At 44.0% G+C, this 21,044-nt stretch overlaps 1 protein-coding gene across 2 annotated transcripts in view; it reads right to left on the bottom strand.

The window, feature by feature from the left end:
* ZC3H12C (zinc finger CCCH-type containing 12C) overlaps positions 1–4,810 on the bottom strand; it is a 58,260-nt gene extending 53,450 nt beyond the window's left edge. The window contains exon 1 of one of the 2 annotated variants that reach the window (XM_068144580.1): positions 4,776–4,810. The gene's annotated coding sequence lies outside the window, so the exon portion shown is untranslated. Of the gene's footprint in view, positions 1–4,462; positions 4,595–4,775 lie in introns of those variants that run through there. The other variant, XM_068144571.1, reaches the window with a different exon arrangement.
* Between the last annotated feature and the right edge of the window lie 16,234 nt (positions 4,811–21,044).

The following is a 21,044-nucleotide window of genomic DNA, read 5'->3' on the forward strand; positions in this document are numbered from 1 at the left end:
CTCACAGAAACGTTCATTTAGGAATTATCATGACACTTTTTTCAATTAGTAAAGTATTCAGGGATTTAAGGCTCTTCCCAGCCTCTGAGCATTACCTACTAGCAGCAAGCAAATGGCTTTTCAGGTATTGACAATAACCTGTGTCACATTTGCTGCTGAACACCCCCAGCTTCATTGACCTCCCCAATCTCTGGCACTCCTCTGCAACTTTTAACCACCTCCCAAGACATTCCTTTCGTACCAAAAGAAATTACTGTATTTCTTCCTTTGGGAGGATTATTAACATCCATTAAACTCTCCTTCACTCCCAACCACTAAACGTCTTGCTTTGTCCTTTCCTCCTCTCTCCCCATTCTTTACTCAAAACAAGCTTCCTATTAAGCAGAATCCATCCTCCCAAATATATCTCTACTTTCCTCACTATCAACCCTCCAAAAAGCTATGATTTTGAACACAGAATACATTTTAAACACTGTAATGGGTTGAAGTTTTCCGCCCCCCAGCATTAACTTCACACTTTGTGTAAAAATTCTACAAGATGAACCAAACATGATACTTAACCCTGAATAATTTCACAACCAAATCACTTCAGCCTAAACAGAGGCGCTGGGAGCACATAGGAGCTTCCTATGTTTAATAGACAGCAGATCCTGGGATGGTCTAACATTCTATTTTGTACCTATGTACCCATACACACACATATATATACACATGTACCTGTATGTATACATGAAAAGACAACTCTCCTCCCAGGGAGGAGGATGACTTTTTAAGTGTTACAGTGGTATCGTAAATCAAGCAAATACAACCTTAAATGCCCAGGTGGCCACAAGAGGTAGTCCAGCACGTGCTGTGAGGTGAGCCTGGAAGAATGATCTTTCAGCTGCAGAGGGTGAGCTTTGTTACTCCCCAGGGCAAAATTTAAAAGGTTGTCTCGACCTTTCCAGTCGGGACAGCAGAGGTACTTAAAACCAAAGTACTATTTCAAAACATTCTCATTTTGCAGCCACGATTGCAGAATGAACAGCACTCGAGTTTGCAAAAAAGCATTAAAATTATTCCTTGAGTGAGGGATACAATACCCTTGCAGAAGCCAGAAAGTCAGTGTCCAGTGTCAAGCCCCACACCTCATGCTAAGCAAAATACAGTTTGGATTTTTGGCAGTGCAAGCTCAGCCTTTTACACAAGAAATGGGAGCTAGCCTGAAGTAATCAATCCTGATAGGCAAAAAAAATAAGTGCCTAGTTCATCTGAGCCAAAAGCCCCGATGTCATGAAGATCTCCCTCAGTTTTTACTCATCACTACCACATGGAAAGGAAGATGCTTTCTGACACAGCCTCAAGCTGTTACACGAAAACATCTGAAGATGCAGAGCTTTACAGAGAAAAATATCCACAGAGTATTCTTCTTCTCTAATTCTGGAGAGCTGCCTAATCCACAAGACATGCAGAGAGAAAAATAAGGAGGGAAAAAACCACAAAACAAACCCAAAACAAGAAGGAAAGAGGGGAAGGGGTGGAGAATGAGAAGAACTAGAAGAGAGAAATACCTCATAGCTCTACCAGGAGGGCAATGACGAGCAGATCACAATAGCTTTTCTATCTAAATGCTAACTGGAAATTACTACAGTTTGAGATCAGGAGGTAAGAAAAACGACTGCTTGTTACACCATCTCACCTTTGCTTTTGTCACACTCTATCTTTAACATGTAATTTAGTAACTAAAATGAAGTGCCCATAAAATACAGGCTTATTCAATTAAGTGGGTATCTTGCTTCAAACATATGGCATTTATGGTAAATATTTAGCATGCTTGAAGACAAGAGGCGTTTTAAACAATTATATATGAGAGAGATAAAGCATCACTCCATAATAACTTCAGTCACTAACATTTCAGTCACTTCACAGAAACAACTCACTGCAGTCTTTGTAACACAATCTGTTTCTCACAGTACCTGATAATTCTAATACTACAAGACAAGAAATGAAGTGTAACCACCTTAATCACTAATAAGGCCACCGGCTAGCTGCCATGGCAACAAACACTACCAAAATGAGTGAAATGATGAAATCTCTCTTGAATAACTTAAAAAACACAACAAAAACAAACCACCACCACCCCCCAAAAAAAAAACAACAAACCCACCCTCATATCCCTAACTGCCTAGCTACATGTGGGACACTGTTCCACAGAACAGCAAAAGCAGAAGAAAAATATTTACAGACCAGGAAAAAAAAAGAGGAGTTTTACACCATAAACTTACACAACACACATTCTAACTTTCCTCTTAGTTACTACGACCTCTTCCCTCCATTTCTTACTGTTGTCACTCTCTTTCCAGCACTTCCACTTTAAAGAATTATTTCAAGTACAAACTTCTGAGAGCTCTACAACTGGAAGATGAGGCTTGCAAAATTCATATTAACATCTGGTTTATTTAAAAAACCCAATGTGCAACCAGTGAAAAGAAAAACTACCCTGAGTTTAAGTAGTCAAGGGCAGTTGTGATTGTTTTTTAACAACTGGTTTAAGACAGGAGTTATGGAGCTGAGAAAATACCAAACAAGATTTTACAACTTCTGTAATGAAAGAAGTCAAAGTAAATCACAAAACACAGAGTTGCTCAGCCATAGCTATTTGTGAGCACAACAAAAGCTGACCCAAGACAAGCAAGTTCCTCATTTCACTTCATGCTGACTTTGAACTGTCTTTTTTTTAGATCACTTAGAGTATTTTCAGCTGCATGTAGGCTATGTAAGATCTCACAAAAGAATACCTCACAAGGTTTTCAACTTACCTATGTAAAATTGAACAGTAGATAGGTTTCATCAAATATCAAACTGAATCACCAAGTTTTCAGGTCTCATCAACTGCAAATCCAGGTTGTTTGTTTGTTTGAATAAACCCCTAACTAAACAGCTCTGGAACACCAACAATATTTTTAAAGGTTGGTACAATCCAGAGAAGCAGGCAGTGAAATCATTCCACTGGACTGCTGCTCAGCTCAGCAGTCAGCCTGAAATGCACAATCTACACAGATGAGTCAAGTCTGGATAATCCCTTCATGCTCTGTCAGGTTGAGAGTATGGGCTTTGTCTCTAAATTGTGTACCTTCAATAAACTCCACTTCTCTTTGCATTTACGTTAAAACATGAATTTTTCAAAGTTTGGATTTGCAGATGTCTAAAAACCTTGTTTGTACACCTCAGTCTATAAGGATCTCATAAATAACAGCTGCCTTTGGAGAAGGATCACAAATGGTAATGGTAATTATAAGATCACTGAGTGACTGCTGCTCTGTGGAAGTCCAGTGTAATAATACAGGTATAATAATCATATTGGACTAAAACAATAGATACTGCAAGGTTTGTGGAGAGACAAAATATCTTCAACTACCTCCATTAGCAAATAAAGACTTTGAATTCTCAGGACTAATGGGTCTAATTATTAAAAAGGAAGGGAAAGGAGGGAGACAAAAAAACCCTAAAACCTTTCCCTATTTCCCTAAAAAAGTTGCAAATGTGTTTCATGCTGGCATAACAAATTCTCTTTAAAATGACAGCATGCTCAAAATTCGATCCATTTGTTACAGTACACTCTGGATCATCACCAGAGAGAAAATGTAGTTCCTTAAGATTTATCTAACACAGAAGTGTTCCTGTGAACTCATTGGCTTTCTACACAGGCAGATGCTAAGTGGCAAGGACACAGTAGAAGAGGAAGTACCCTGCCACTTTTAAAACCCAGACATACTTGGATTGTTTATTTTTCTTTCCAGATCAAAAGACTATGCTACTGCTATCTTAAGTATTGTGTAACCCTAAGAGCCGCAATTATGAATTATGTCTCTGCTTTGCAAACACAGACCAAGAGAACAAGACACAGTAAACAAGACACTTCAATTCATCTACTGTTAAAAAAGCGTGGTCTCCTGTTCAGTGGAAAGGGTTTACTTAACCCAGCTTTCGGCATCACCACTGCGTAAGGGATATTTGGCCCTACCAACGCTGCCAATCCAGAGCCAGGCACGGGAGTGCCAGACGGGACCAGGACAGTCTGCAGAAGGTGCTGTAGAAACACAGCCCTGCCGAGTTTCCTCCCGCGGGGCATTATAACATAACGTCACCGCTCCACAAATACAACCGTACATGCCCGGTGTTACTCAGACATGCCTGCAGAATGAGGTCCAAACCACGCAGGTGCATGAAAATTAATTTTTAAGAGAGATTAAAACTTAAAAGGCACAGCTAGATCTGGGAAAGGTGCAGACAACGCTTTTCGAGCTTTCTGCCTATTATGGTTTGGTCGAACAGAATATGCCAACTTATACAGCCGGTTCCCTCACCGAAAGTGCAGAGAATAGATCTCCACTGCTCTCAAACAATTATTAAAGGGAAAAAAAAAAAACACAAAAAAGCCCCCAAAAGTTAGAGGCAACGAACGACAGTAGAGGCAATGTACCTGAAACAACTTTTGGACTCCTGGAACTCCCGTTACTCGCGCCTATGTGTCCCACTGGACCGCTGCAGCTCCGAAGCGGCCGCGGGACCAGCCCCCGGGAGCACGCCGCAGCCGGGTCAGCCCAGCCCGGCCGCTCCCGCCAGCTCGGCCCGCGGCTCCCGCCGGGGTCAGCACAGACCAGGTCGCGGAAAACTTTCTCCAGGGCCGGGGCCCACCGAGGGGACGGCCACAGGGCCTGCCGAGCCACGGAGCGGCCGGCGGGGCCCGCCGGACCCCCGGGCTGGGGGAGCAGAAGGATGGGGCTGTATCCTACCTCCCCGGGAAGCAGCAAGCGGCGGCAGCTCCTTCCCCACCGCGGCGCGGCCTCCGCTGCCCGGGCGACCTCCGCCGGGCGACCTCGGGGAGGCGCCGGGGACAGGGCCGGCGCCGCGGCCCCGTGTTGACACACGCGCCAGCTCGGCCCCAGCAGTGGGCGGCGCTGGGGCGGGAGCGTGGAGTGGGGCAGCCGTCACCGGCCACAGCGGGGTACAGCCCCGCACCGTACTGCACAGCACTGCCCTCGCCGCCATAGCCCGGGGCAGCTACGCACCACGCCCCGCTCGGGGCCGGGCCCCCCGCGCCCCCGCAGTCACCCACCTGCAGCCTGCTAGCAGCCGCATACCGCGAGGAGGACGGCCCACGCTGCCGTTGCGGGTGAGAAGAGCGTCGGCAAAGGTCGCTTTCACCTCGCCCGCAGCCGCGCTATATACCGCCTCCCGCCTCATGCCCGCGGCGCTGTGAAAGGCTCTCCGCGAGGCCCTATAAACGGCCCGCCCGGTCCCCGTCGCTGGGCTGGCGCGCCGCTGGGAGGGCACGCCGGGGCGGGCACAGCCAGGCTTTGCGGGCGGCACCTGCTGCCGGGGCGCGACGAAACCTAGCAGGGTAACTGCCCCCTCCCCGCCCCGCGCTCGGCGCCGCGTGGTGAGGCCCGGCCTGGCCTTCGCAGCGGCCTTCGGTGATGGGCGGCTAAGGCACTCGGGTCACCCGCCGTATCGTGGGCTCCCGCCGCAGGGTCCGAGTGCCGCCGTACTAGCACTGTCCCGAAATACCAAAACATTACCGGCTGCGCTGGGACTAGAGGGGTGGCGCCGCACTGAAGCGGGCAGGCCGGCGGGGGCAGCGTGGTCTGGACAGTGGGTCCTCCCGGCCTGGCAAAGGTCCTGCTGCTATCTGAGAAAATCTCCGGGTGCCTATGGACCTTGAGTCTCCCCAAGCCTTACTGCCCCTGTCATTGCAGGTGGAGAAAGGAAGGTCGGGGAGCTTTTTGCCAAGGAGAACAAACTCAATCAGCGGCAGAGTTGGTGGGAACCGTGATTTCCGTCCCGTGTTCTAATTATGAGATATTTCCTCCCACTCCGCTGTTACTTTTATGCAGATGAAGTAATCTACCTCGCACCATCCCACCCTGCCTGCTGTGCTCCTGCCGAGGCGGCTGAGCGCCAGGAAGCTGGTTAGAAGACATGAATGAAGCTCTGGTGGTGTGACTACAGCTTGCGAGCTGACTGAGCGTATCGTGTACAACAGATGACATACAGCTATTGCTGCTCACAGACTGCAAGTCTGTATATATAGTTGTTATTCGCTCCTGTTCTTCTGGTACCCAGCAGAAAGTAGGCGTTTTCTTTTGTTTGTTTGTTTTAATTGGCATCCAATCTATGCAAATTCTACACAGAAATATGAGCCCAAAGGGCCACTCTGCAGGGTTTATTTTCCCAATAAAATTATATATATTTGCCTGGACAAAAGGTTATAAAGGGACGGGCAATGTTGTTTTCCTATATGCATTTCAATGAACCCTCCTTAAGGCTGAGACAGTCTGTAGGAGTGATGGCGTGATTTTGTCTTTCCAACTCAGTCAGTGCGAGGTGTGTTGAATTTCTCAATGTATCTCATCCCCATGTTAAGCATGGATTTGTAGGGTTCATCTCATGGTGCAAGAGGCAGTAATTTTCCTGTGGTTAGTTACTTACCTGTGCAGGAGAGTGAGACCTCTACTAAAGAAATGCTTGTTCCCTTGGTCCCAGGCATGATGGTGCTGCTTTAGAGGCAGAGTGGTGTCCAAATGTGACTATTAATTTAATAGAGGAAATCAGTGAAAGCAAGACTTAGAAATTAAGCACTTAGAGTGCTACTTTGCTGCTTACTATGGAAGCTGTTGCAGATGACTGAGGAGCTCATGAGTCAGTGAAAGCATTGCACTGCTATAGAAAATGATTCTCAATTATCAGAATAAGAGAACAGAATAATATGGAGTGGAATTGGCTTTTAAACTACTTAAGTCACAAGAGAATTTCACATTAACTTTATTTTCCTTAGTATACTGGAGTTTCTGCTGGGTTTGAAGGATTTTTTTTTTACCTCCTCTTCTATTTAGAAGGTTGCGTTCTGTAAACCTGCAGTAGCTTTGTAATTGATTAAAACATGCTAGCTAGAAGAGCAAGTTAAATGTGTCAATGTAAAATTTGCTCAAAGTGAGCTGCTTGATGTCATTGCATTGCAGGTTGGTAAAACCTCATTTCCTCTTTATGGCCTTAGCAAGCAAATAGCTTCCTAATTAAAACAGATGTTTGTGAGTGAGAATCCAGGATTTTTCTGTCCCGTGACCACAAACCCCACATAACAGCAGTATGACCTTGGAAGAGGGTCTTGGGTAAGACAGCCAGGGCTGGGGATTCATATGCCCTGAGAACCTCCCACATCTCTCTCCTCCTCAGTTACGTACCCTGTTCTATGTCCGCGGTCTTTCCCACATGACCATTCTAAAGGTTTTGCTGAAACTCAGGATTTCCATAGCTTCTCTGGGACTTTCACATGTTGCACAACACTGTCCTGCTCAGCGAATGGAGGAAAAGGTTGGTAGTAAGTGAGAAGACACTTGTGGGGATTAATCAGTCCTTAAAAACAAGAAGAGAGCAAACAAGACCAGCTGCCACATTCTGAAACCAGAACCTCCTTGTTTCCAGGGTCTGTGTTTGCGCAACTACAATGGAACAATACAGGACAGCAAAAGTTTGTAAACAATGCTTTTTATACAAAAGTGGCATGTTAACTTTGATTTCCTTTCTGTCCTCTTTATGAATCTCTGTCAAGTCAGACTTGCATCAATTACCTCCTTTTGTAATTAAAGAACAAAAAGCACATTCATATTTTCAGTTATGTTGTGCACTTAGTCTGCCATTTCTGTTTTCTCCTTATGAGCTACAGCTGTTTGCCATGACTTGAATATTTTCTGCCTGTGAAACAGAGGATGTTTCTTATTCCTGCATTTATTCAACAAACTGGCCAGCCCCTGTAATTGAACCTACTCCTTGTCTTCTCACAGGTTGCATTGGGTTGGGAGGGACCCTCAAAGGTCATCTTGTCCAAGCTCTCTGCAGTCAGCAGGGACACCTCCAACTAGATTGGGCTGCTCAGGGCTACATCAAGTCTGATCCTGAATGTCTTCAGGGTCAGGGCCTCAACCACATACCTGGGCAACCTGCTCCAATATTTTACCACTCATTGTAAAGAAATTCCTCCCTATGTCTAACCTAAATCTACCCTGTTCCAGTTTAAAACTATTGCCCCTCAGCCTATTGCTACAAGCTGTTCTAAACAGTCCTTCCCCAGCCTTCCTGTAGGTCCCCTTCAGATATGAAATGTAGTTAAAAGGTCTCCCTAGAGCCTTCTATTTTCCAGGCTGAACATCCCCAATTCTTTCATCCTGTCTTCACAGGAGAGGCTCTCCAGCCCTCTGATGGTCTTTGTGATCTCCTCTGTACTCACTCCAGCAGGTCCATGTCTGTCTTGTGTTGGGGGCCTCAGAGCTGGACACAGTACTCCAGGCGAGGTCTTGGAAGACTACATTTCATGCCTCCATCCACAACATCCTACTCCTTGGGAAGTCCCTGCTCAAAACTCTCTTGATCCAGCTTGTTGAGGCTATCAGATATGACCAAGCAGATAACTGATTTCAGCAGAATGTCATCCCTACTAGCGCCTGTTGCTTTTTTCTTCTTAAATAATTGTTGTGTGGTTTGACAGTTCTAAACATTATGTCTACTTCTTGCTGGCTTTTGAGTACCTTTGTCAGGTAGTCCCTCATCCTTTCCTTCCACTTAACTACAGTTACGGTCCCTGTTTCCAAACTGATAACCTCAAAATGTCTAGATGATTTGTCAGCTCTGTGTTTAACCTCCACCTGACATTATTTTACCTTTTCAGCCACCACATTTTGTCCAGTTACATTTTCATCTCAGAATCTTGTGCTGCTTCTGCTGTTATTTGCATAGTATTACCTACGTACTTTATATGACAGAGCTTCTACAACAATGGACATTTTGTTAATTTATGTTGCCACAGCAACTGAGTCATGCATAGTGTTTCATTGTTTGGTATTGTACCTTAGTATTCTGCCAAAAAATAATAATAATAATGAAACAAAAGCTTGGGAAATGTAGTAGAGTGAAGCTACTATAGAGCTGGGGTTTATCTATCAGCAAATAGGTAGGGAACCATGCCTACAGAGGAGTATCAAGGGCTGGTGTCAGAGTGGGTTCACCAGGTAGGAATCTAAGTCCAACTCTGTTCAGTTCTGGAAGGAATTTCAGGCATGTTGAAGGAGGGGATTAGGATCTTGGCAAATACAAAACTAGTCTAGAATCTAAACACGGCACAGGTTGGGGTGGGGGGAGGGCAAGTAGGCAGGTAAACAATTGCACAACTTCAGGAAAAGGAACAATTGGTGAAAAAGTCATCTAGAACAGAATCTGGAGTCTACTGTAAGTCACAAGCAGAATGTGAGTCAGCAATGTGTTTTCATGACAAATCCAGTAAGCATCTCTGGACAATGTATGTGTGGGAAGAGACCTGTGGCTTGTATGCAGTATTGGTTTAGTTGATTAGATGGTGTTGGATGATGGGTTGGACACGATGATCTTGAAGGTCCTATCCTATCCTATCCTATCCTATCCTATCCTATCCTATCCTATCCTATCCTATCCTATCCTATCCTATCCTATCCTATCCTATCCTATCCTATCCTATCCTATCCTATCCTATCCATGGAGTGGCTAGTTTTTTGCACCTTAGCTCAGGAAGTATTTGGACCAACAGGGAATGGGGCAGGTGGTGACATGAATGAATAACAGACTGAGAAGATTAAAGGAGCTGGAGTTCTTTGGGCGAAATAAAGGAATGCAGAAAAAAGACATGCTAAGAATCTTAATGCACTTAAAAGGGGTGTTGAGTTCCACCCATCCTCGATGGGGGCTGGGTTTTCAGGTGGACAAAAGAAACTTGATCCAGGTGGACAGAGAGAGACTTGGTTTTCCCCCTCCCAGGAGGAGGGGTCCCCACAATCAAAGGTGATCTATTCCACCCCCTGCTTCCTGTCCAGCAAGTCTATAAAAAGGGTGAACATCCTTTACTTCTCTTTCCCTGCTTTGCCTGCTCAAGAGAGACATCATCTGCTGCTGCTTCCTGCACTGACCATGTGGTTGGGCCCTACTCTTCAAGCTGCATCCATGCTTTTTGAAGATCTGAATCCACTTGCATCCAGGGCATACAAGGCCGTCCGGGCTTGGTTTTGTCTATTTTCCCATTTATCCTTATCCCTTACCTTTGTGAACCCTCCCCGTTATTGCTATATATATATATAGTTAAAAATTTACCTCTTTTACATCCAAACTGATTCCAGACTATTTCTTCTGTGAAATTACCTCTCCTTTTTTGTCATTTTACCTTACCAGGAAAAAGATGGGGAGTCAGGAATAGAATAGAATTAACCAGGTTGGAAAAGACCTTCGAGATCATCAAGTCCAACCTGTCACACAACACTATCTAAACAACTAAGCCATGGCACCAAGTGCCCCATCCAGTCTCTTCCTAAACACCTCCAGTGATGGTGACTCCACCACCTCCCTGGGCAGCATATTCCAATGGCCAATCACTCTTTCTATGAAGAACTTCTTCCTAACATGCAGCCTAAACCTCCTCTGGTGCAGCTTGAGACTGTGTCCTCTTGTTCTGGTGCTGGTTGCCTGGGAGAAGAGACCAACACCCAGCTGGCTACAACCTCCCTTCAGGTAGTTGTAGACAGCAATAAAGTCTGCCCTGAGCCTCCTCTTCTCCAGGCTAAGCAACCCCAGCTCCCTAAGCCTCTCCTCATAGGGCTTGTGCTCCAAACCCCTCCCCAGCTTTGTTGCCCTTCTCTGGACACGTTCCAGCAACAAAACATCTTTCCTAACCTGAGGGTCCCAGAAGTGCAATATGGTATTCAAGGAGTGCCCTAACCTGTGCTATGTACGGGGGCAGAATGACTTCCCTGCTCACCACACTATTCCTGATGCAGACCAGGATGCCATTGGCCTTCTTGCCCACCTGGGCACACTCAGTCTGTTACCATTTTAGCTTTTAAATTCCAGCTAAGGCAAAAACCGCACAAAAGGCCATTGCAAAGAGAAAGAGAATAATCTGTTCCTGGTAGGTAGGGTAAGATGTAATGAACTTAAATTGCATCAAGGAGGAAAGGCATTTTTAATGGTAACATTAGTGAGGCACAGCTTTATATTATTGAGGGTGTAACAGTAACTGAATTACTGGATGCCTTCAAATACTTACTGAACGAATAGTAAGTACTATTGATCTGGCATTGGAATTAGAGGATGGTCTAGGTGACTAATGAAGGTCCATCCCTGACCTATTTTTCTGTCATTAAGTATAACCTGAAACTTCTCATTAATCATCATTCCTTTATCTGATCTCATTGACCATTCTCTTTTCTTTGCAAGTAAGATCCCTAGTCATTCCTGTATTCTTTGAAGGACAAAAAAAGTGGGTTTAGCTGAATGTAGTCAAAGACTAAAGCCTTTTTTCTTTTCCTGGCAGCCCACAGCAGACTGACTGGTGAGTTGTACTTCAGTGAGCTGCTGAGATAACTATCATAATTTCATGTGAGTCAAACGTGCAGTAAAAGTTATTTTGATGATTATTGTTTGTTTATTTGAACACTTTCTACATACATCTCAGATTCTTTAGGGATATAATAGATAAAACTGCATAATTCAATTCCAATGGGATGTCATTTAACAAGTCCAAGTGCTGAGTGCTGCACTTTGGCTATGGCAATCCCATGCAGAGCTATAGGCTGGGGTCAGAGTGGCTGGAGAGCTCCCAAACAGAGAGGGACCTGGGGGTGCTGATCGACAGCTGCCTGAATATGAGGCAGCAGTGTGCCCAGGTGGCCAAGAGGGCCAATGGCATCCTGACCTGCATTAGGAATAGTGTGGCCAGCAGGAGCAGGGAAGTCATTGTGCCCCTGTACTCTGCATTGGTTAGGCCACACCTTGAGTACTGTGTCCACTTCTGGGCCCCTCAGTTTAGGAAGGACATCGAAACACTTGAACGTGTCCAGAGAAGGGCAACAAGGCTGGGGAGAGGCCTTGAACACAAGCCCTATGAGGAGAGGCTGGGGGAGCTGGGATTGTTTAGTCTGGAGAAGAGAAGGCTCAGGGGTGACCTCATTGCCCTCTACAACTACCTGAAAGGTGGTTGTAGCCGGGAAGGGGTTGGTCTCTTCTCCCAGGCAACCAGCACCAGAACAAGAGGACACAGTCTCAAGTTGCGCCAGGGGAGGTTTAGGCTCGAGGTGAGGAGAAAGTTCTTCACCGAGCGAGTCATTAGTCATTGGGATGGGTTACCCAGGGAGGTGGTGGAGTCACCATCCCTGGAGGTGTTCAAGAGGAGATTGGACGTGGCACTTGTTGCCATGGTCTAGTCATGGGGTCTGTGTTGCTAGGTTGGACTCTATGATCCTTGAGGTCTCTTCCAACCTTAGTTATACTGTGATACTGTGATACTGTGATTCATAACATGTTACTGTATTCCATACCTACCAAATGCACACAATCCCAGCTTTCCCAGTCTTTACTTCCAGGAACCCACAGAAGATTTTAAATGTGAGCTGTACTATGTTACTTTTTTTTTCTAGGCATGATTTGGTTTCATGAAGTCTTGCATATTTTAAAAAAAGTGTAATTTAACATTCACTTCTACATTTCAAATTAAAATAAATAGCTTATACCAAGAACAATTTGCTTTTGTTTACTTGGCACACTCGATCAACAGACAGCATCCCTGATAGGTTTTCTATCTTTCCAACCATGTTATCTGTTCTAATTAGGTTTTAGTTTCTTCTACAAACTTCTGCTGTTACAGCCTCAAAACAGCATGTCTGTGAGAGCAGACCCATGCATATTTTGAACACACTAGAATACAAATGCTATTGCAATAGTTGCCAGTGCTGAATACATTATTTGAATAAACTCTTTATTAGAATAAACCAAACCAGGTTGGAAGAGACCTTCAAGATCATCGCGTCCAACCCATCAACCAATCCAACCCACCCAAACAGCTAACCCATGGCACCAAGTACCCCATCAAGTCTCCTCCTGATTTGCTGAGCCTTTAAAGACAATGTCCATCAGGAGTTTAAGCCTAGCCTTTTTTTCCCCTGAAGAACACCTTTGGTAAATTGTGTAGTCATTTTATCTTTTCAGTGAATGAGGATTTTCTTCCTGTACTTATTTCTTGTTAAAGATTAGTGATGTGCTTTCCCATACAAAGCATATATTGCCATTGTACCTTTGCTGATCTAGGTATTCATAGATGATTTGGAAGAAGAGGTGGCAAATAAAGTGGCAAAATTTCATGATAAGGGCAATCTCACTTAGAATCATAGAATCAATAAGGTTGGAAAAGATCTCAAAGATCATCAAGTCTAACCTGTCACCCAAGACCTCATGACTACTAAACCATGGCTTCAAGTGCCACGTCCAATCCTTTTTTGAACACCTCCAGGGACAGTGACTCCACCACCTCCCTGGGCAGCCCATTATAATAATATTAATAATAATATTGAGTTTCTCAGGGTTATAAAAGCTAAAGTCCAACACTGAAGAACTATTGACTTCATGTGACACAAAGGACACTGGAGTTGTAATGAAGATGTTCAGCTGTGGCTGAAAGAAATAGATATGAAGAAAAGAACAGGAAACAGAAAGTATCATTATGGTGCTCCATTTTTTTGAATGCTACAAGCAGCTGTTGCTTTCATATCTCAAAAGAGATATAGTAGAACTAGCAAAGAAGATGTGGCATCTTCATGAGCTGTGGCTAAATGCACAGACTGAGCCTGAAGAAGACACAGCCAAGAGAGAGGATATGATAGGGAACTGTAAAACGTGGATGGCACAACATTCATGAAGTGAATATGTGTCTTTCTTAATATAGGAGTTAGGGAATGACAGCTAAAACTGTCAGATGTCAGGTTTTAGAGAGACAAAAGGAAAAAAATCCCTGAAACTAGCAATATTTCAGAAAGCAAGTGGATATGCTCATGGAATAAAAACCACCGAGAGCTGTTAATAACTAAAGTGCAGAGATCTGTGTTTCAACAGGTCCCTGAGAGAGCGCTGAGTCTCAGTCCTGCTGGAGTCTTTATACATTTGTTTAGTTCTTGTGTTTGGCAGAGGACATCTTCAGCTGGCCGCTGTCAGAGAGAGGTCCTGAGTTTGACTGTGATGTGTATCCCAGTGTGAGCACCCTGTTGTTTATTAGCCTGCTCACTGAGAATGCTCTGAAACCCTTTGACTTGTCCAGGGCTGTGCTTCTGCAGCCTTACAGCACTGTGGGGGACAGAGCCTGGGAAGTGATCAAAAGAATAAGCAGGAGGCAGAAATCTGCCTTTGATAAGTCAGAGCTGCTGTTTTGGTTTGTTTAAAAAAAAAAATAGAAAGAAAAAAATACTTCCTCCCACATCCATGAACACAGACAAGCATGGACAGATGCCTGACTCCATTATCACCTTCTCCTTCATTGTGATACAGCCAAGCAAAATCCTAAGGCGCTTTAAGGCCACATGTCGAGGGTTAGAGAGAAAGGCCCAGCCTTCTCCCCCCACAAAGAGAAAAAGAAATAAAAACGACAGCTAGCCAGCTGGAGAAGCAAAAAGGGAAATGCTATATTCAGCCATAGTGCCCCAGTACTGTCCTTTTCTTAAAGGCACAGCCTCAAACGGTCACACCACAAAATGGGTCAATAATGCTGGGGGTGGGGTAAGCAGTGAAGACATTCCCTTGCTGTGCCTGCCAGAGAGAGAATCAAGCTGATGCAAACCTATTTTCTACAGCTAGCAGACAGCACTTGGGTGATCCCTGGAGTAGGTCAGGGCAGAGATCGCGCTCACTGTCCTCAAAATTTCCAGAGCATCAGCAAGAAGGAGAATTATCCACTGTCAATGTATCCAGAGGTGTGATTGAATACTAGCATGGGAACCTTCTTCCCAGCAGAGCACAGGAAAGCAAGTATTTGATGTTTGAAAAAGTCTGGCTGAGAGGAATATTAAATAGGCTTCCACTTAGGAGGATGCATACATGTTGGCTTCTGGAGACCAGGAGGGATAAAAGTCACCTCAGGCAGCAGCTTTTCAGAGAACTATGAGACACTCTATAGCCAGGGGAAAAGATCAGTGCTGAGGAATTCTTCATAGCTATGATCCCCTTCATGCTCAGGAGAGCTCTGGGAGAATGTAATGGAAGTGCCAATGCTAGCATAAGAAAAAGAATTTTGCCCCTGTTTTAGGAATGTCTATTACCTCATATATTAACCTGTTGCTGCTGCTATGCTGTACCTTAATGAATAAGAGAGAGAAGGATATGGGGGTGTAAAATGCCTTCATCCCATTTATTTACCATTGAGTGTCTGTGTTTGGAAGTAATGAAAATTCAAACAAAAGTACTTGGTACATCATTTCAAATTTTGAGTCAAAAACCTTAAAACTGATCACTTTTGAGTGCATAAATTTTACACAAATGAAATAATTAGTCTCCATCCTTAGTTGGATTTTTTGATTCCTTGACTAGGAAGAAATTTTCACTGAGGAATTTATCAGAGAATTTTTTAAATGCCAGATATTAAAATTGAAAGAGTACTTGGGTGATAATTTTCAGATAATCAAATGTTGACCTTAGCTCTTTTATTTTACAATAAACTTTTATTTAGAATAAACCAAACCAGGTTGGAAGAGACCTTCAAGATCATCGCATCCAACCCATCAACCAATCCAACCCACCCAAACAGCTAACCCGTGGCACCAAGCACCCCATCAAGTCTCCTCCTGAACACCTTCAATGACGGCAACTCCACCACCTCCTTGGGCAGCCCATTCCAAAGGACAATCACTCTTTCTGTATAGAACTTCTTCCTAACATCCAACCTGAACCTCCCCTGGTGCAGCCTGAGACTGTGTCCTCTTGTTCTGGTACTGGCTGCCTGGGAGAAGAGACCAACATCTGCCTGTCTACAACCTCCCTTCAGGTAGTTGTAGAGAGTGATAAGGTCTCCCCTGAGTCTCCTCCTCTCCAGGCTGAGCAATCCCAGGTCCCTCTGTCTTTCCTCATAGGGCTTGTGTTCCAAACCCCTCACCAACTTCGTTGCCCTTCTCTGGACTCGTTCCAGCAAGTCAAATTCCTTCCTAAACTGAGGGGCCCAGAACTGGACACAGTACTCGAGGTGCGGCCTAACCAGTGCAGTGTACAGGGGCAGAATGACCTCCCTGCTCCTGCTGGCCACACTGTTCCTGATGCAGGCCAGGATGCCATTGGCCCTCTTGGCTGCCGGGGCACACTGCTGGTTCATGTTCAGCCTACCATTGACCAGTACCCCCAGGTCCCTCTCTGCCTATCCGAATTTAGCAGAGCCCTACAGAGGAACTAGCTCTTTTCTGTCCTTTTGCAGATAATATGACTCATAGTTGTATTCTGCCGATTCACAGTATCACAGTATCGCTACGGTTGGAAGAGACCTCGAGGATCATCAAGTCCAACCTGTCACCACAGACCTCATGACTAGACCATGGCACCAAGTGCCACGTCCAATCTCCTCTTGAACACCTCCAGGGATGGTGACTCCACCACCTCCCTGGGCAGCACATTCCAATGACTAATGACTCGCTCGGTGAAGAACTTTCTCCTCACCTCGAGCCTAAACTTCCCCTGGCGCAGTTTGAGACTGTGTCCCCTTGTTCTGGTGCTGGTTGCCTGGGAGAAGAGACCAACCCCTTGCTGGCTACAACCACCTTTCATGTAGTTGTAGAGGGCAATGAGGTTTCCCCTGAGCCTTCTCTTCTCCAGGCTAAACAATCCCAGCTCCCTCAGCCTCTCCTCACAGGGCTTGTGCTGAAGGCCTCTCAGCAGCCTTGTTGCCATTCTCTGGACACGTTTGAGTGTCTTTTTGTTTTTATTGTGAGTTTTCTAGCTCAGTGATGTGAGTAGTTGGCACTTTTGTAAGGTGAAGTGACACCATTTTGTTTCCACCCTATTGGTGAAGTCTGAGCTTACTGATGCAAAAAAAACAATAATGAAAAGAACCACCGATACTTGTGTTTTTTCTTTCCTGGGAGGGCTGTGTGGGGAGTGTATTATTTAATATATAGTTGTGCTTCACAATGTCTCAGAAGTGAACCCAACATGTTACTGCAAATGAACAAAATGGGTTTTAACTGCAGTGAGAATTAGTTGTTTTTTTTCATTAACTTTCCACTTTGGCCAGAAGCTAATTACATGCTACCATTTTCTTAGTGGGTTTGCATATCATCAATGAGATAGCGGTAATAGCTTCTCACCTAAAGGTTACTGTTCTTTATAGCTCGTCTCCTCAAGATGAGAATCTCCACTTTCTATATTCTTTCCAGTTATGTAATTTTTCTCTTCCCCTTTTTGTGAGCTAAGCTGTGAAAGCAAACAATCATTAAACGGTTTCAGCATTTATTTATTCATTGTGTTTGAGAAAGCAATACTGCAATAAGTGGGACTGAGCATCCATGTTCTCAGGGTTTGGTTCACTTTGATTTGTTTTTCCCATTTTTTAAACCAATTGAACAGTTTCCAGCGTCTATATTTTACTCAGGAGGCAATAATGACTTTATATATTCATCTTTTTATCTGCTCCAGTCTTTGAGTCTTTAGGCCGTTCTTCCCCCCATTCCTGGCCTTGTAAGCAGAATCATAGACATTATAGAAAATAGAATGAGAAGAGGCATCATTTGGTGTATCATTATACTCCACAGTGAGATCATCACCTCCTAAATTAGTCCTGAAACTGTTTATCCTACTTCCTTTGAGAGTGCCTGTAGGCAATATGCTGCAGCACTAACTGGTCTGAATAATTTACCTGAGAAATGTCTTTCAAATGGTCATTGTGGGATTAATTCTCTAAATGTAGATGACTGCAGGTGTATATTTACTAACACTATATGTTTCTAAGTTTCTGGTAGAAGAGGAGATCTGAATCTTGACTCAGTTGCCTACAGATAGGTGTTTAGAGCTGTCTGAGATGGAAAGAGTACGCCTAATGTCTCACATTATGTTGAAAGACATTTTAGTCTCTCTCATCCATAAGAGAGGTATGGGATACAACTTGTTCCTTTCCTCTTTGTTGTCCCTTTTGTCCTTATTTATCATGTTGACTCTCACCTTCTATATGTCAAACAAGGACACTGCTTCTTTAAATACTACTTCTCAAATCATTGGTTTTGTTCCTCTTTGGACTCCTTCCAGATGGTTCATCTAGTTCTCATAATAAGGAACTTGAAACTGAACACATGGTGGAAAAGAGACTATATGACACTAAATGCACACTGTGTGAACCCCAGCTTATCTTCTAGGAGAGCAAGTGGGGAACTTCAGGAGAGGAAAAGCTCTTGCATTTCGTCACCATTGAAGCAAAAGCAGCACATGCAACTGTGTAGTGCTTCAGGCTGTACTTCCTGTAAAAATGAGCACTGGATACTGGTGAGCCATCAGGGCCTGGTAGGAGAGTATCAAAATCAGCAAGCATCACATCAGCAAAAGTGTGCTGGATATTTCTCAATGATTTGTGTCTAAATGCTTTAAAAAAGATGCTCACAAAAATAAGATGCCAGAAGCACTCTTAAGAAACTTTATTATCTCATTTGCTAGTTTAAGAAGGTATTGACTTCATTCTTGGAAGTTGTGGAGTAAAATTCCAAGTTCATGTGTGGAGGAGGAATACTGAGAGGATTTTTTGGCATATATCTGAAAAGAAAGTTGATCTAAAAATATGTTCCATTGTAGCTCAGTGTTCAGATATATTAATCTTTTCAGCTCTTTTTTTATTAACAGCTTAAATGTTCTATAATAGTTCCTTTAAAAAAAAATCTTTATTACTATAGCACATCTTATGATGGAGGATAATTGTTTCTGAATCTTCTAATTTTTCATGCGTCAATCAATCTATAAGAAACCCAGAACAGTTCTGTGAGAATAATGGAACAAACTTCAAGTGGAGAGAGTCATCTGAGATCAAAGGAAATACAAAGAAAATGCAAATGACCAGGCTGTGGGACAATGAAAGAGTACCTGTAAAGACTGTTCGTGGTATATCCATCCCACTTGGAGCATACCTTGATTTTAATGATACTAATAATAACCATAAGGCACATGTATCCTGAGATTTTGATTTTCAGATGAATATCATTGCTTTAGAGAAATCATCACAGTTTGAAAGATAGAGACAAAACATAGAATAGAATAGAATAGAATAGAATAGAATAGAATAGAATAGAATAGAATAGACCAGACCAGATTGGGAGAAACCTTCAAGATCATCACAGCCAACTTACTTCATATGCTGTTGTCACTGTTCATCAAGAAATAGCACATGCTGCTTCAATTGTTCTAGGTTCAAAGGGCAATATAGGGCATTCTCTTCTCTCTGGAAACATTGCTGAATGAGAATTTTAAGTCTGAACAATCCTAGTACCTTCAGATACTCAGGGCAACCACGGAATCCCCAAGGTTGGAAGAGACCTCAAAGATCATCACGTCCAACCTGTCACCACAGACCTCATGACTAAACCATGGCACCAAGCGCCACGTCCAATCCCCTCTTGAACACCTCCAGGGATGGTGACTCCACCACCTCCCTGGGCAGCACATTCCAATGACTAATGACTCTCTCTGTGATGAACTTTCTCCTCACCTTAGCCTAAACTTCCCCTGGCACAGCTTGAGACTGTGTTGATGCAGTCAGGATCCTGGTTGAGTTCCAGCTATGGCATGAGGTATGATACATAATCTGAAGGCTTTTATGTTAAAAACCTTGCAAGACCTGATTGAGTCAGTGATTCTGAAACCAAAGACCAATTAACATCTTGATTGGATACTCTTTGCTTTATAATATTGCTCAATAATATGTAGGATTTTCCACTCACAGCATATATTGCAAAGTACTTTGGATTAACAGTTATTCATCGGTAAATTTCTCCTGCAGCACTCTACTATTGATACTGCTCCTTGATATATCTTTAAAATTAAGTTCTTTGCTAATCAGGATCAGTTTATTGTGATGTATTAGCAGCTTCTAAGTTTCTCCATGCCTTTTTGAGTATGAACTTTGCCATTACAAAGCATCACATTGTTCAAGACTTGCTGACCTAGAAGTCAACCCGCTTTTTTCCAGCTATTTAATCATTATGTGTATTATTGTTACACTTAAAGGCCTATTAGTAGCAGATCAGGGACTTTTTCTAGAAGGTGCACAAAAACAGAACGACAGGAGGACCTCTGTGCCCTCCTAATTTAGAACAAGAGAAGATACATGTATGCCACAGTCAGAGGCACATGATTGGAACAACCCTCTGGTTTTGGAGATATGAAATTATATATTTCAAGACTGTAGACAATTCCTTTTTTCTTACATGAAAGTGATTTTTCTACTGAAACTGTATGATGAAAACACCAAAACTGAACTGAGAAATCTTTTAAACCCCAAGTTGTTTGTTTGTTTTTGGTGGGGTTTTTGTTTTTTGACACAAATACTTTCTATCTTGCTTTGAGGTATAGAGAATTCTTTCAGTTCTTGAAAACTTGCCACAGATGGGAAAATCATGTCCCATCTGCCTCCTCCCCAAATGACAGTGGGATGAGGGAAGGCTCTTTGGGTCTTGTGGTACAGCCTGCACTAACACAAGGATGTGTACAGTAAACCGTGCAGCTCACTTTTAATCCACATCATAGTATCATAGTATCATAGTATCAGTCAGGGTTGGAAGGGACCACAAGGGTCATCTAATTCCAACCCCCCTGCCATGGGCAGGGACACCCCACACTAGATCAGGCTGGCCACAGCCTCAGCCAGCCTGCTCTTAAACACCTCCAGGGATGGGCCCTCAACCACCTCCCTGGACAACCCATTCCAGTGCTTCACCACTCTCATGGGGAAGAACCTCCTCCTCACCTCCAGCCTGAATCTCCCCACCTCCAGCTTCATTCCATTCCCCCTAGTCCTATCACTACCTGAGATCCTGAGAAGCCCTTCCCCAGCCTTCCTGTAGGCCCCCTTCAGATACTGGAAGGCCACAGTTAGGTCACCTGGGAGCCTTCTCTTCTGCAGACTGAACAGCCCCAACTCCTTCAGTCTGTCCTCATAGGAGAGGTGCTCCAGCCCTCTGATCATCCTCGTGGCCCTTCTCTGGACACATTCC

This window comes from Melanerpes formicivorus, unplaced genomic scaffold, assembly GCF_026170545.1.
Source record: "Melanerpes formicivorus ecotype bairdi unplaced genomic scaffold, bMelFor1.0.p_v2 SCAF_1, whole genome shotgun sequence".
Lineage (NCBI taxonomy): Eukaryota > Metazoa > Chordata > Aves > Piciformes > Picidae > Melanerpes > Melanerpes formicivorus.